A 16,122-nucleotide genomic window follows, 5' to 3' on the forward strand; every position below is an offset into this window, starting at 1 on the left:
TATCACCCTTCAAAGTGGGAGCAGATTCAGTGAGGACATCCTTCCATTCACTTATATTAAATTTGGACTATGCTCGCCAGGGTTTTTAGAAAGGGGAATGTTTGGCCGTCATCTCTGGAATTTTGAGATAGAAGGGGACCAAGTGATGATCAGACCACAATATAGGCAGAGTTTCCTCTGTAGTTAGGTTGTTCAGATTAGCAAATACAGGGTCTAAAAGGGGCCCTCTGTTATGAGTAGGTGTCTTTACAATTTGACGTAGAAGAAGGGCTTCAAGGTCTTGGGGTAATACCTCTGCAGTTTCGCATCCATTTTGTTCAAATTACAAGTTTAAATCCCTTAACAGGGTAAAGTTAGCTTTTTGCAGACTACATGCAGCCACAATAACTGGTAGAGCTGTGGCAAATTGTGAGGCTGTCCCGGCTGCGGGGGTGGTGGTGGTGGTGGTGGTGGTGGTGGGGTGCGGGTGTACATGACAATTTCGAAAAACGTAAAGGCAGGGGAAAATTCCAGTGAGAATTGATGACTCTCATAGCCCAGTATTTCAATGCGAGTGAAGGAGGCTGCAAATTCCCTATTAAATATTATGGCTACCCCTCCTCCTCATCGGTCTTCTCTGTTTCCGTTGGCTATGGAATAGCCAGGGAGGGAGAACCATAATTAAGTCACGGGTTGGTTCAGTGGTTAGCCACGTTTCAGTAAGAAACATGACATTTGGACGCTTCTCCAGCTCAATGCAGTGTTTGGTAAGGGATCTGCAGTTCAATAGGTACATCTGTAGTTTATGAGGGGGCACATTTCTCTAAGGCGTGGGCATAAAAAGAGGACTTGTCCACTGCTCCATTACATCATTCTGTATAGATTTCTTTTTTGTTGATAGTCATTGTACAATGTAGCAGTGTAGTGCTGCAGGAATCTGGTACTAGAAGAAATGCACCATTGGCAGCTGAAGTTTCTGAAAGTGGAAGGTGAGAGGTAGGAGAAGTTTAAGCAGTAATGGCTGTGACAAATCTAGGATGGGACTGAGGCAAGATCTGAATCCTCCTGTAAAAACAATAGAATCATTGCCAATAAAAATCTGAAGTTCTTGCAAAAAGTATTTCTGTATGGTGGATTCCTCTAGGACTGGTTTAGTATTAGTGATATCATTACAAGCACAGCGGAGTCCTTAAACACTGCCATCATTTACTGTAAATATTCGTGTGTGTGCCTACTCTTGTAAATGTGTTGTGTTGTTGTACTATTAATGTATAACTTTTTTTGGGCGGGGGGGGATGTACTCACTAAGAAATGGTCATTCAAGGTCTGCTTTTCTAAAGCTAGGAGGTGATCTCAAGAAAACAAAGGATTTAAAGAAGAGCTCCTGATGAGTTGGACTCTCGCTCAGGGTCATAGATGACTCAAAGCAAGCAAACAATCGACAATTACCAATCACTGAAGAGAGAAAGACATTCCACGGAAATAAGACCACACGGGAAACACCCTCAATTTCCACTTCATACATGGATTGTGAGAAAAGACAGAATTTAAGAAGCGGCAGCTGGGGAAAACCGGTCATGGACGTGGCTCTAAGGAGAGGCAGAACGAGTCCAGATTAAACCACAGATTCTGTATCGCAATCACTTGGGGGAGTAGGAGGGACCTGCATGCACCCTTGTGAGAGTTCATCGCCGTCTCTCTGCCCATTGACCATAACTTTGTGTTTATATAAATTAAGCTTTAGCCAAAGGCCTCCCATTCAGTCCTGGACCATCGCCATACCTTTAAGGAACCTTCAGCGGTAACATGCGCATCCCTATCCAGATGGAGGTTTAGCTGGGTCTCATGCACATACTTCAAGAATCTCAAATACAGAAGTTACAGGCTCAGCTTACACTTCAATAAACTAGCTAACAGTCTAGAGCCCTAGAGTACTCAGGAGTGGCGCTGCCAGAACAACGCTGTAAAGAACTATATTAGTAGCCTGAAAGCGATCTGTAAGAAAGTAGTCTCACAATACTGGTCCTACGATGGTGCAACAAGATGGCAGGATTATGGTGGGAAATGCTACTGACAGAGCTAAAATAATTAGAGCGCTGAAACTGCTGAATTACGCCTAGCCAGTAAAGCTACAAATTGGTGCCCCACACAAGAAGCAAAAATTGGATAGTTCAATGGGACTCAGAGCCTGCTGTTGCAACAGCAGAAGGAAATTATCGATTTTATGCTGATCCCTGCTGCGGCAGTTTTAGATTCAAATAATGCAGAAAGTTAATTGAACAAGCCTCGAGAAGATCTTACTAGCTCTCAGAACGAAGGGTACAAAAAGATCTCTATTATTACAGAACTTTTTTTGTTGTTTATTTTGGAGGAATTATGGGGCGATTAGAAATATCGAGTTTCTATAAGGTGCGTAGCAAAAAATTCCAGAATCTCGACCGAAATTAATGCCTCTAATTTTGCTTGGCAACTTTCATCCTACTTTTCCTAGCCACATATGAGGGAGAAAACCAGGGAGCACATTTGTAGTGGTTAGTTATTTTAGATACCTGCTGCGGGTGCAGGAACAGGTTGCGGGCGTTTGCAATTGCACTGGCAACACTATGGTTGTGACATCGTTCACGGTGTCTCTGCAGACAGCCCATAGAATGGCTAGAGGAATATAAATCCAGGCATCCAGTCGCTGCCTAGCTAGGGGCAGTACAACAATATATTCAGGGAGTACACAAGCTACGCTAACTGTCTAGGCGACTGCTAAGATTTTCAATGGCCTAGGCAAAGCGACACATTGTCAACCCCCTCTTTTTGAAATGAGTCCATGTTTGGTGTTTTCAGAGGCAGCACAACAGAACCCACTCCTTTGTCGCCTAGTACTGTTATCTACAGAATTCTGTCCTTTATTGTTAAATGTTTTAACCAAGCTGCAGGATATTACTAGTCTTCAGGCTCTCCGAAGAACGTCTTTATACCTTTCCTTTCTCTTATGAAACAATTTACGAGATTCTACCAGGCCCTCCTGAAAGCGCCCACTTTTACACTGGTCCACTGGGGCGGTCAGGCTTCAGTCTCAAGCAACAATAATGTGGACCAGTTTATTCAGAATCTCTGCATCCTGTCAGGGCAAGTCCATTAAATGTGATACTACAGACAGCTGGAGACCTCGCTGGGCAGCCCACTGGATGGTCTACCTGAGCATCAAGAAACCACAGTGTATTACAATGCGTTTTACAAGTATTTAAAGAAGGAGGCAGCGTATTGGAGTGTCACAAATCAAACCTGCTCTCAGATTTGTATGCACACAGACAAGGTACAGACGTGTAGCAGCTGTGTCACCAGCACTGAGGGCGAAAAGGGACAGTCCAAGGACGTCTGAAAATATCTCAATGCCACTGCCTCCCTGCTTCTAGCTGTAGAAACGGTCTGTCAAGGATATACCTTTAAAAATAATCAGCCCTTAAATGCCACATCACTGGCATCACCTCTGCATTGGTTCTACATTAGAATTCACATAACCAACCTAAAGTATCCTGTTATGGTTAAAATCCGATAAGTCCACAATGGCACACCACTCAAATGCAAATCAGAGAGGGTTCCTCTGTGATTGGGTACATCTAGAGCATGAGCATGAAAAAAGTCACAAACACCAATCAGAGGAGAGGAAGGAAATCAAAGTTAGGGCACTAAAGCAACTTCAACAGAACGACTGATAGTTCTTGTCTCTCCAACAGAAGTAACATCAGATTACACTAACCACAATGGTGATGCCTAAAAACCACTGCAACACATCAGGATGTGAAGACATCACGGACTTCATCACTCCACACGCGCTCCCCTCCAAAGACTACATCCTTCTGGGAGACCTCAACTTTCACCTTGAAAAGATCAACGACCGCAACACCACCACCCTCCTGGACAACCTCGCCAACCTCGGACTTAAACAACTAGTCACTTCCCCCACCCACATCGCAGGTCACACACTCGACCCCATCTTCACCTCCAGCAATCATGTCTCCTTCAGCCACACTACGGATCTCCTCTGGACTGACCACAGCTGCGTTCACTTCACCTACAACAAGCCAAAACCCACCAACCACCTCCAACCAACTCTGCAAAGAAACTGGAACAAAATCACCACCGACCAGATCTCCGCATCGCTCCTTCTAAACACCCCAGCCCACTCTTCTAACCCAAACCAAGCCGCCGCCAACCTCACCCTATGGTTATCCAACACCGCCGACACCTTAGCACCACTGAAAAAACGTCAAAGCAAACCTGGCAGCAAGAAGGCCTCATGGTTCAACGATGATCTTAAGGAGTCCAAGAAACTCTGCCGCTCCCTTGAAAAGGCCTGGAAAAAAGACCCAACCACTAGCACCAAGGACGCCTTCAAAAACGCCACCCGCACCCACCACCAACTAATCCGAAAGGCCAAGAAAACAGCATTCAAGGATCGACTTGACAACAACGCCCACAACAGCAAGGAACTTTTCAACATCGTCAAGGAATTTTCCAATCCCTCGGCCAACTCCAACGACATCACCCCCTCTCAAGCCCTCTGCGACTCCCTAGCCTCATTCTTCCACAACAAGATTGCAGACATCCACAACAGCTTCGACAACCAACCCGGAGACCAACCCATCCAACCACTTGCTGAACATTCTCCCCCCGTGAACACCCTTTACGACTTGAACCCAATCTCCACTGAGGACACAATCCGCCTGATGAATTCCATCCACTCAGGATCCCCCACAGACCCATGTCCTCACCACATCTTCAACAAAGCAGACTCCGTCATAGCACCGCACCTCCGAGACGTCATCAACTGCTCCTTCAACTCCGCCTCCTTCCCGGAAGACTGGAAACACGCTGAACTCACCGCCCTTCTGAAAAAACCCACAGCGGACCCCACCGAACTCAAAAATTACCGCCCCATTTCGCTCCTTCCATTCCCGGCCAAAGTCATCGAGAAAGCTGTCAACAACCAGCTCGCCGCTTTCCTCGAAGCCAACAAATCCCTCGACTCCTCACAATCTGGCTTCCGAGCAAAACACAGCACTGAGACCGCCCTCATCGCAGCAACAGACGACATTCGAACTCTACTGGACAATGGAGACACAGTCGCCCTCATCCTCCTCGACCTCTCTGCAGCATTCGACACAGTCTGCCACAGCACCCTTTTACAACGCCTCAATAACATCGGAATACAAGGAAAAGCACTTGAATGGATCACCTCGTTCCTCACCGGAAGAACCCAGAGAGTCCGCCTTCCACCATTCAAATCCGAGGCCACTGAAGTCATCTGTGGCGTACCACAAGGATCCTCACTCAGCCCCACCCTCTTCAACGTATACATGAGCCCCCTCGCGGCCATCGCCCGCCAACACAACCTCAACATCATCTCTTACGCGGATGACACTCAACTAATCCTTTCTCTCACCAATGACCCCAGCACCGCCAAAACTAACCTACACGAAGGAATGAAAGAAGTTGCCGAATGGATGAAACAAAGCCGTCTGAAACTGAACTCAGACAAAACAGAAGTCCTCATCTTAGGTACATCCCCCTCTGCATGGGACGACTCTTGGTGGCCGGAAGCCCTTGGAAAAGCACCCATCCCGACAGACCACGCACGGAACCTAGGCGTCATCCTGGATTCTTCACTCTCAATGAACAGACAAATCAGCGCCGTATCCTCATCCTGCTTCAACATTCTCCGCATGCTCAAAAAAACTTTTCGCTGGATCCCCACCGAAACAAGGAAAACAGTCACCCATGCTCTGGTCACGAGCCGACTGGACTACGGAAACACCCTCTACGCAGGTACTACCGCTAAACTCCAGAAGAAACTCCAACGAATCCAAAACGCCTCAGCCAGGATCATATTAGACATCCCGCGCAACGAACACATCTCTGGTCACCTGAAAGACCTCCACTGGCTACCCGTCAATAAGAGAATCAATTTCCGACTGCTAACCCACGCACACAAATCACTCTACGACATCGGACCAGAATGCCTCAACTCACGACTGTCCTTCTACACCCCCTCCCGCCAACTACGTTCTTCCAGCCAAGCCCTCGCCTCTGTACCTCGCATCAACAAGACCACCATGGGAGGCAGATCCTTCTCATACCTGGCTGCTAAAACATGGAACTCACTCCCCGCTTACCTTCGCCTTACCCAGAACCACCTAGCATTCAGAAAGCAACTTAAAACGTGGATATTTGACAAGTAATCCTCCTCCCCTTTCTAAGCGCCTTGAGACCCTCTGCGCTATATCAATTCTCTGACTTGACTTGACTTTTCTGTCCAAGAAAGAGTACTGATGGATGGCAAATAGCTGATGGATCAATTATCGGAAGGTTAGACACAATGAAACTGCTAATCACAGAAAGCAGTAAAAAAAAAAAATACCATTAAGTCCTTTAGGACAATCAGGACCTCCAATAAAGCTAGGCTGAATAAAGTCCAGGTATTTCTGGTTAAAGGACCTAAATAAAACGCATCAAGTACATAGCAGAGGTCAAGCAGGAACTAAAAGCGGAAAAGAACACTAACCGGCACCACAACTAACCTAGATAGCTCTTCGCTTTTAGAGTTTCTAATGGCTACCACAGCTCGTGGCACAAAGTTATCTCAACCCTAAATCAGTTTCCCCAAGCCTGCCTGCCATTTGACAAACATCAGAGGTTCATAAACAGTACAGGCAGAGAGAACACTACTAAAGAGGACGAGAAACAGTCATGAAAAGATGGATGGAATCAAATATAAGAAAGACTAATATCTGATTGCCTTGCAAAGTGTAGACTAATTAGTTCCAAATGGCTGTGCTTTCCTGCATGCAAAGATCTATACACCAGTATGTACTATTTACCAAATCCGTATTGTCTTTGACCACACACATTCAAACAAAAGCCAGCCACAACAGTACTTCGAGTGAGTAGTGTCAGCCAGGACCAACAGTCTTCCAGTTCGAACCCCAAAATAACTCTCTTTCCAGGTCATGGCCTGTTACACAACTGCAGGTTCACCAATACTAGTCACATGGAAGCGGTAGGCACCATCTACAAGTATAAACTCAATTTACCCATCATAACAAATATGGATCAGCAAGCATCATGAATCTGCTTGATTTGGCAGGGTTATTCCATTCTATATCTGAAGATGCAAAATTCAACTGGAGAAGAAAATAGTTAAAGCATACAAATGATGTTTCATGCAATTTTTTTAAATCCCACCTAAACGTCAGCTTCAAATACCGATTTAATTAAGAGCAAACCTCTCAGCAAAACTAATAAACTACACAATCTAGCAACAGAGAAAGAATAAGCAGTTTAAGCAACAAAGCACTGAGTACATCAACTTCCAACAGGTAGACCTCCAAAGAAACATTATTATGAGGTGTTACTTTTAACAGGGCGGACAACAACGCCATATGGTATACAACTTCACAGACTTCCTAAAAATAAAAAAGACCAGTTTTTTTCTAGCACACAAACTCAGACAGTGTGACAATTTAAGACATTATTACAAAAGAGGAACTAGTCTTCTATGGCATAACTGAAATAAGTTGATTTGGGTAGGGCCACTTCAGAGCCCGTTCATCCGCAAAGCAGACACAGGCAGAAAACCCAGACTTCTCAAATTGTGTAATGTCCATTGCAAATGCAGAGACAAAGACAACATTAGTGGACTAAACGAATTTACGTACGTTCATTCAGTGCTTACTGTCCTTAAATTATTTCACAAAGATCTTGCCCCCTGCTATATAAAGAAAACAAATAAATACATAATTAAAGAAATCAACACCTAAATAATAAAATAGGCAATCAACATCATGGTTCTTAACTACCCAAAATACTTGACGACTCCCGGTACAAGCAAAACAATTGGTGCTAAAATACACCTCTACAACTGCAAAGTATTCTACAAGCTATGAGCTAACAGTTCAAAAGCAACATTAAGGCCTGAACAGTTTACATCAAATCCCATATTTTTTAAGATATGTACCATCAAAAAACGCTTTAAGATCTGATGGCATACTTATAACCTTCTCATGATAAAAACACCTAGCCTTCTCATGCAAGGCAAGTAAATTTGCATGACAGCACCGCTACACAGAAAGCCTCGGTAGTATGGTCATTTGACTCAACATCTTGTTCTTTTATCCAGTACTGATATCTTCCACACAGACTATATGTGGGAGAGAAAAGCAGAGTACTAGATAGCTTATTTATTATTTATTTATTTAACTTGTAAAGCGCACTGTCACCTTGCAGGCATCCTGGCGCTGACTGGCTCAATGGGCGGACAAGTATCAGGCGAGACGTGGTTACTTGGGAAACAGCCAGGTTTTAATCTTTATCCTGAACGGGAGAAGTTCCGTGGTTTGCCTAATCTCGAACGGGAGCAGATTCCATAGTTCCAGAGCAGTAGGTTACTTGGGAAACAGCCAGGTTTTAATCTTTATCCTGAACGGGAGAAGTTCCGTGGTTTGCCTAATCTCGAACGGGAGCAGATTCCATAGTTTGGCAGCAGCCACCTCAAAGGTTCTACCCCCTGTTCTAGCCTTTCTGAATCTAGGCACTTTCACCAACCTAGCAGTTGAGGATCGAAGCAGCCTGGTTGGTGTGTACCAGGCGAATTTCAATTGCAAGGAAACAGGGCCAATTCCATGGAGAGCCCTGAAAACCAGGCAAAGAGCCTTGAATTGTATCCTCTGTCGCAGAGGTAGCCAGTGCAGTTTCGCAAGGGCAGCCGGCCAATGTGCTCTTCTAGGAAGCCCCAGCCTAGCAGCCGCTAATTGGAGCCTTTGGAGCCTATCCAGCAAAAACTCAGGGGACCCCAGCAGAAGGGCATTATAATAATCCAGCCTACTGAGGATTGTGCACCTTGCCACTTGAAAGTAAAAGTGGCAGGGCTTTCCTCAGAGACCGCAGGATGGCAAAGCAGCAGGCGGTCGTTTTTTTGACATGAGTCTCCATACTGAGCTTTTGATCAAGCATGACCCCTAGGTTACGGACAGAGTCTGCAGGCCGTACTTTAGTCGCTGTTTCAGGAGGCCAAAGGTTTTCTGGAAACGGACAGGGGATCTTATTCCCGTCGCTGAGGAGCACCTCTGTCTTACCAGCATTAAACTGAAGGGAGTTATCCTTTAGCCACCGTGACGTATCCCGCAGACAACTGTGGAAAACCTCCACAGGTGTCGATTCCTCTCCCTTAAAGGAGAGGATCATCTGCGTCTCGTCAGCGTAGTTTACAATCTTGATTTTATAGGTTTTAATGAGCGAGATCAGAGGTCTTAGATAAAGATTGAAAAGTATGGGGCTGACTGCTGAGCCCTGTGGAACCCCAGGAGGCACCTGAGTGAAAGCCGGTTGAAAAGGGGGCAAGGACACCGCCTGCTGCCTATCCTGAAAAAATGATCGAAACCACATCAAGGCGTTACCCCTCACCCTAGACTCAGATAACCGGTTCAACAAGATCTTATGGTTGACCGTGTCAAAGGCGGCAGACATGTCTAACAGGATCAGAAACGCTGCCTGTCCCCTGTCTGCACGCCTCTGAAGCTCGTCCACAGCAGTGACCAAGGCCGTTTCGGTCCTATGAGCTGGCCGGAAACCAAATTGATCGTCCTCTAATAAATGATGCTGTTCCAGGTGTTTGGAGAGGGTTGCACTAACCAGACGCTCGACAATTTTGGCTGGGAAAGGCAGTAGGGAAATGGGTCTATAAATCTTGGAGCAGTACGGGTCTAAAGAGGGCTTTCTCAGCAGGAGAGATATCACCGCCTGTTTCCACTGGGCTGGGACAATACCGGTAGCAAGGTATTGGTTGCAGATCAGGCGGAGTGTAGGAAATAATTCCTCCTCGTACTCCTTCCATATCTTTGTGGCACGGGGTCCAAAGGAGACCCGGAGGAGATCCTCCTTGCCAGTCCACTAAATGCGTCATCCGTGAGGAGTGGGAACTCAAATAATGGTTCCCCCTGCGCCCAGACAAGCTTGTCAGTCCTGTCCACCGGTGACCCAAGTCTAAAATCACAAGGGTAGCCGGTCTCAGGAGAAACCTCCAGATCCGCAATAATTAGCTCGATTTTCTCTTTAAAGAATTTGGCCAAATTCTCACAGAGTTCTTGAGACGGGACAATGGCGTTTTTGGAGCACTCAGGATTAGTAAGGCTATTTAATATATTAAAAATACTCCTAGAGCTATTAGTAGCATTGCAAATCAAGGAGGAATAATAGTCCGCCTTAGATTTCCTAATCAGACTCTTATATTCCAGGACTTTGCTTTTCCATAGCACCCTAGTTGCTTCCTCATATTCCCGCCTCCAACTTCTTTCTGCTTGTTTACAACCCTGCTTCATGTTTTTCAACGTATCATTGAACCAGGTGGCGGAAACGTTCCTCTTGCAACTTCGTGTTTTTAGGGGGGAATGAGCATCCAGCACAGCCGTGATCCCCGAGCAGAGTGAGGCATAGTTTTCCTCCACTTGCTTATCTAGGCCAAAGGACTTTCTCACCTTAAACACCCCATCAGAGGATTTCACACATGCAAGAGCCCTCGAGGCTCTGCACAGAAATTCCTTGGTAGCCAGTGGAGCCCTAGTGGTAGCACCCTTAATATTTACAAAAAATTTGACGAGGGAGTGGTCTGTCCAGTCCATAGGCAGGGTTTCCCCCATAGCCAGCAGGTCAGGGACCGCAAAGACTAGATCCTGGAGGTTCCCCACCTTATGAGAAGCTCCTGTGACCTGCTGAAAAAGGCCACAGCTTTCACAAGACTGAAGTAGGTTAAGAAGACCCGAGTTGAAGGAGCCATTGCGCCAAAGGTTAAAATCCCCCAGAATAACCAACTTGTGGTGGGAAGCTGCGATGTTAGTCAGGGTGGCTAATAGTGATTGTTGCTGCTGAATGCTAAAAGCCCCTGGCGGTCTATAACATAGCACACCGGTGAAAATTGTCCCGGAGCGGTTCCGGATAAATAGACCCAACAGCTCCGTTCCATCAACCGGGTCCAAATCAATGGTGTCAGTTCTGCAAGTTGCTTTAAAGATGACCCCTACCCCCCGCCCCTCCCATTAGGCCTAGAGAGATGTAGGAATTTAAACCCAGGAGGGCAAGCCCAGCCGGGATCAACCAGACAGTCAGTGTGAGTCCACGTTTCCGTCATAAACAGTACGTCAAGCTTGTGTGTCTCAATCATCAGCTGGATCTCTACACTAAGCTTTGGTAAGGACCTCACATTCAGAAGCCCACATTTCAAAAGAGTATCCGCAAGAAAATCTGCTCATGCGTAGGCCGTGTGCAGCAGTTTGAATGTTCCTTTGTCTACATGGAGCTTACCAATCTGTAAGAGCATCTCTCTCGAGTATGGGGGGCCGGATAGTTGTTGACCAGTCTCTTGGAAGCCAAAGCAAGCAGCATAACTGGCGCTGGGCGCTTCCTTGGCGCGGACGGGCGCAGACTGGCGCAGACTGGCGCAGACTGGCGCAGACTGGCGCAGACGGGCTTGCCTTTGGCGCGCCTTCAGGGCGCCGCCGGAGCGCCCGCTGCGCGTTCGCTCCAGTGTTGTTTTTATGGAGCCCAGAGCGTGCAGCCCCGAGAACTAGAACGTGGCCCAACTACCCCCAAGATGGCTTCAACAAAAAAGAGCTGCTGTGTAGCTAACAAGCATCTGCAATGCAATAGGCCTTGTATTTACACGAGTTTGAGCTATTGGCATTGTAAATGACAATGCCTTTTATTTATGTTTAGGTTTTTAAAACATAAATAAAAGGCATTTTCATTTACAATGCCGATAGCTTAACACCTTAGCTGCTTCGCAAATATCCCTCCCCAGTGCTGCGCTGTCCATTGGAACTAGTGCTGAATGGACGTCCAATGGTCGTGCGCAGCACTGGGGAGGTAGCGCTTGTGACGACCGTTGGCCGTCAGCAGTGCTTAAGAGGTTAAACTCTCGCAAATGCGAGACCAAATGCATTGCAAATACTTGAAGGCATCACTGAGTTTCCCCCTTCTGTCTTCCATGGCCCGAGAAGAGCTCCTCATTTGCTATGAGTTAAAGAAACAAGCCAGCGGTCAAAACTGCGCACGAGAGACCCTCCTGCAATAAGAGAAACTAATTTAAGAAAATAGTGCTCACAGACTAAAGAAGTACAAAAGGGGGTGGTGATGGACGGAGCATTTGAATCCATCAAACACTCACACCCAGTCAAAAGATCTGGGTTTAATCCATCACCGTTCTTTTGCCCACTCTGCCACCCCACTTCAGACATGGCTATATGCAAATCAGTCTGACCCTGTGCCTCATGGGAACAGTCCAGCCCGAACTGCCAAGCCATGTCTTCCCTGAACCGGAAACAAGCTTCTGAGGACCGGTTTCTGGCATTCCAGCCGTCTTCAGCCCGGCTTGTTTGAATCCAGTGGCAAAGTGAGCAAGGGACTCACGTCTGAGCATACCCTGCCACACTTATGGCGGCCAAAAGCGGTACAAAAGGGGGTGGTGATGGACGGAGCATCTGAATCAAACACTCACACCCAGTCAAAAGATCTGGGTTTAATCCTTCACCGTTCTTTAGCCCACTCTGCCACCCCAGTTCAGACATGGCTATATTCAAATCAGTCTGACCCTGTGCCTCATGGGAACAGTCCAGCCCGAACTGCCAAGCCAGGTCTTCCCTGGACCGGAAACAAGCTTCCGAGGACCGGTGAGTCCCAGGCTCTCCACATCACTGGAGTCAAGCTAACCAGGCTGAAGAAGACTGATAGCCAGAAACCGGTCCTTGGATGCTTGATTCCGGTCTAGGAAACACATGGCTTGGTAGTTCGGGCTGGACTGTTCCCATGAGGCACAGGGCCAAGGCTGATTTGCATATAGCCAGTGTCTAACCTAGGGTGGTGTGGAGTGCAAAAAAACGATGGATTTAGGCCCAGATCTTTGTACTGGGGTGAATGTAAGACATTGTTCTGCATTCTGTCCTTCAACTGTGTTTTTTGCAATTTTCACCCCGAGTGGGCTGGTTATGCTCAGACGTGAGTCCCAGGCTCTCCACATCACTGGAGTCAAGCTATCCAGGCTGAAGAAGGCTGATAGCCAGAAACCGGTCCTTGGATGTTTGATTCCGGTCTAGGAAAGACATGGCTTGGTAGTTCAGGCTGGACTGTTCCCATGAGGCACAGGGTGAAGGCTGATTTGCATATAGCCAGTGTCTGACCTAGGGTGGTGTGGAGTGCAAAAAAACAATGGATTTAGGCCCAGATCTTTGAACTGGGGTGAATATAAGACATTGTTCTGCATTCTGTCCATCAACTGTGTTTTTTGCACAGACTAAAGAAGACATGCCGTGTAACAACCGAAGTAAAAGAGCCAGTCCTCTTGGGAGGTTCCAAATGAAGACAAGGTGGTACTGAGGAGGGACTAACAGGTCTAATAACGAATCAGAAGCCAGCATTTACGAAAGGACAATGACACAAGCCAATTACAAATATGGGCGGAGAGTGGGGGGGCTTTAAGTACATATGGCAATACAGTATGGCTCGCAGTGCATGGGCTGCCCAGGCTCGACCTAATAAACACTGTCCAAGAATACAAACTGTTAAAGGGAAATACAAGGATGAAAGGGCTGCAGCATGAGAACATGTACAGCAAGGCCTGTCTACTAAACCCAGAGCAGTGTTCAACACTGCAGGACAAGGATCCTTCCCCAACCGCTTGAAAACGTCCATAACCTTCCATGGACAAGTTCAGGTGTTGCAAATGTAAAACGCCATGTGCTCTGCTGTGCCCTATATGATCCCTCGAGGTTTAATAAACTCTCTCGCTGATGCTTTTTGATATAGCCATGGAAAACCTGTAGGACATGATCAAAAGCTGGGGAAGCACTGTCCAGCACTACGGAGTTGTTTCCATAAAGGCCATAGCATCCTTTTTAAACAGGAAACACAGAAGGTGATGATTACTCTTCAGTGTTAACTTGACCACATCAATTCTATTCTCCCCTCCTGAAACGCATCCCCTTCAAAGAATGCTGCAGCCGAGTCCAGGACTCATTAATTTTACTACAGTGTTGATTATCTTTCCGTTAATCAAGTACATCCTGCGTAAAGTCTAAGTGTGCCTAGTTTATTTGATTTATTTCTGACCACATTTACATGCCATGTAAGACAAATATGCACACGTGTACCATCCAGCTTGATTAGCAGCAAGAGTGCCTCTACGCTGCTTTCCTGGGTTCAGCTACTCCCTCTGACCAGTATGCCTTTGTTCCTATGTGGTGGTGGCAAGAGGAATTTCCAAACTGATGCAGATGTGGAAAAACCTGATGGGGACTTTCAGATCGAAAGCAAGATAAAAACATTCAGACAAGCCCAGATTTATATTCTGGCATATGGAGGGACTATAAACGCAATCAAAATCAATCAAAATCAGTCAAAATCAGGTAGCGAGAGGAATGGAGACCGATGCAGTAGAGCACTCAAGGCAAAGTGGAAATAGGAAAAACACTGAGGAATAAGGTGTGGAAATAGGCTGGCATTAGCTATCCGACTAGCGTTGGGGTGGAGGGAATCAAATGGATTGGAACAGAGCAAGAAATCTAGTACAAGGACTGGAAAACAAAGAACACACATGAAAGGAAAGCCTTGTAAGACAGAGGCGACTGGCTACACAATACCACCAGAGATAAATAGATAATCTCGAAAGACTTTTAATTCTATTTATTCCACTTAGTATCATCAACACAACACTATGACGCATGTTAGGAAGTTTAGCATCATGGTTTGGGCATGCTATCGAGGTGCAGTCAGTACAGGCAGGCAGTGCTGTAAGCTTGGATAGTCTCTAGCATGCGCTAAATATGGAGGTAAGAAGAAACCATGTTTATAGGGCAGGCTTTTTAATTCTATCCTAAGTACTAGCTTGTGTTCGTGGCCTATAAGGTAGAGCTATTGAAAAGCACAGCTGAAAGACAAAGGCGGCAAAGGATCCACTGCCATACTGCACTTTCTTCCATCTAGAATAACAGCAAAGAAAAAAATCAGGACCCGCAACCTCCTAGTGGACCATGCTGGATAGCGTAATTTGTTTGAACCTCAATGAGGAGAATAATTTTTTCTAAACGTTGGGCAAAAAAGGCCCGGTGACCTCCCTCATAAAACACCATTTTAATTCAGAAAGTAGATCTTTAGATGTTTCCATAGGCGCTGGAAGTAGAAGTGCTGGTGGTGCTGCAGCATTCCCAAAATGTCCGTGCTGGAGTTCAGAAAGTGAAAGACCAATAAAGATGCCTTTAAATTTTGTTTTTATCTTTCCACATTTGCTGTGCTTTCCAAGACAGATGTCAAATGTCAGACCATGCCTTCTGACCAAGTGCGGTCTATTCGTTTAAAGTGGAGATTGGGCTTACTTCTCCTTCTCTGACTGCAAAGTGATAAGATTTTGTAAGTGACAATCTTGCTGGGATACGTGGAGTGTGAAAAGAAAGGCTGTAGGAGGAATTTTTTTTCTCCAAAACACCATATTTAAATACCTGTAAATTAACTGTACAAATATTTTAAACTATATAAGCAGTTAGGAAAGAACAAATGAAGTACACTTTTAATTCTGAAGTGTGATGCAAATAAAGATTTTAATATGATCAAAACGCTTTCTTTAAATTGGGTGATGCGCAAATATTAAATAGTTGAAACCAGTTTGGCACAAATTGTTTGAGCCTCATATACTTTTATGCCTGTGCAAATTTAGTGACCATATCAATGGAAAATGCACTGTTTGTAAATAGCAGTGCACTACCACACTACACTCTAACAGTACATGTGTAACTGTGCTCCAAAATGTGTCACCAGCTGCATACTACACCCTTACTACTCTCCTCCTGAATGGGCGATGCTCATTTGCTACACTTGTGTGAAGTTTGAATGTTTCACAATCCCTATGACTTCAGTGGTGTAAGGCTGATGGCAGCACCCCCACTCTGAAAATTGTTTAAGCATCACTGTGTGTTTCTAGCAGTTTTCAGCATTGCTGTCTTCCACGAGCACTATGTCCGCATTGTCTTTCTGTAGCATCTATAACTGTGCAAGCAGCTTTTTCTAAATAGTTTGGGAAGAAAATGTCAAATGTTGATTTCCAGGAGAGAAAAA

The 16,122-nt window shown here is 45.8% G+C and overlaps 1 protein-coding gene across 3 annotated transcripts in view; it reads right to left on the reverse strand.

The window, feature by feature from the left end:
- The window catches only part of TSNARE1 (t-SNARE domain containing 1), a 1,291,163-nt gene that overhangs the window by 767,357 nt on the left and 507,684 nt on the right, over positions 1 to 16,122 (reverse strand). The window lies entirely within an intron of this gene.

Source organism: Lissotriton vulgaris, chromosome 4_1 (genome assembly GCF_964263255.1).
Source record: "Lissotriton vulgaris chromosome 4_1, aLisVul1.2, whole genome shotgun sequence".
In the NCBI taxonomy this organism is placed as follows: Eukaryota; Metazoa; Chordata; class Amphibia; order Caudata; family Salamandridae; genus Lissotriton; species Lissotriton vulgaris.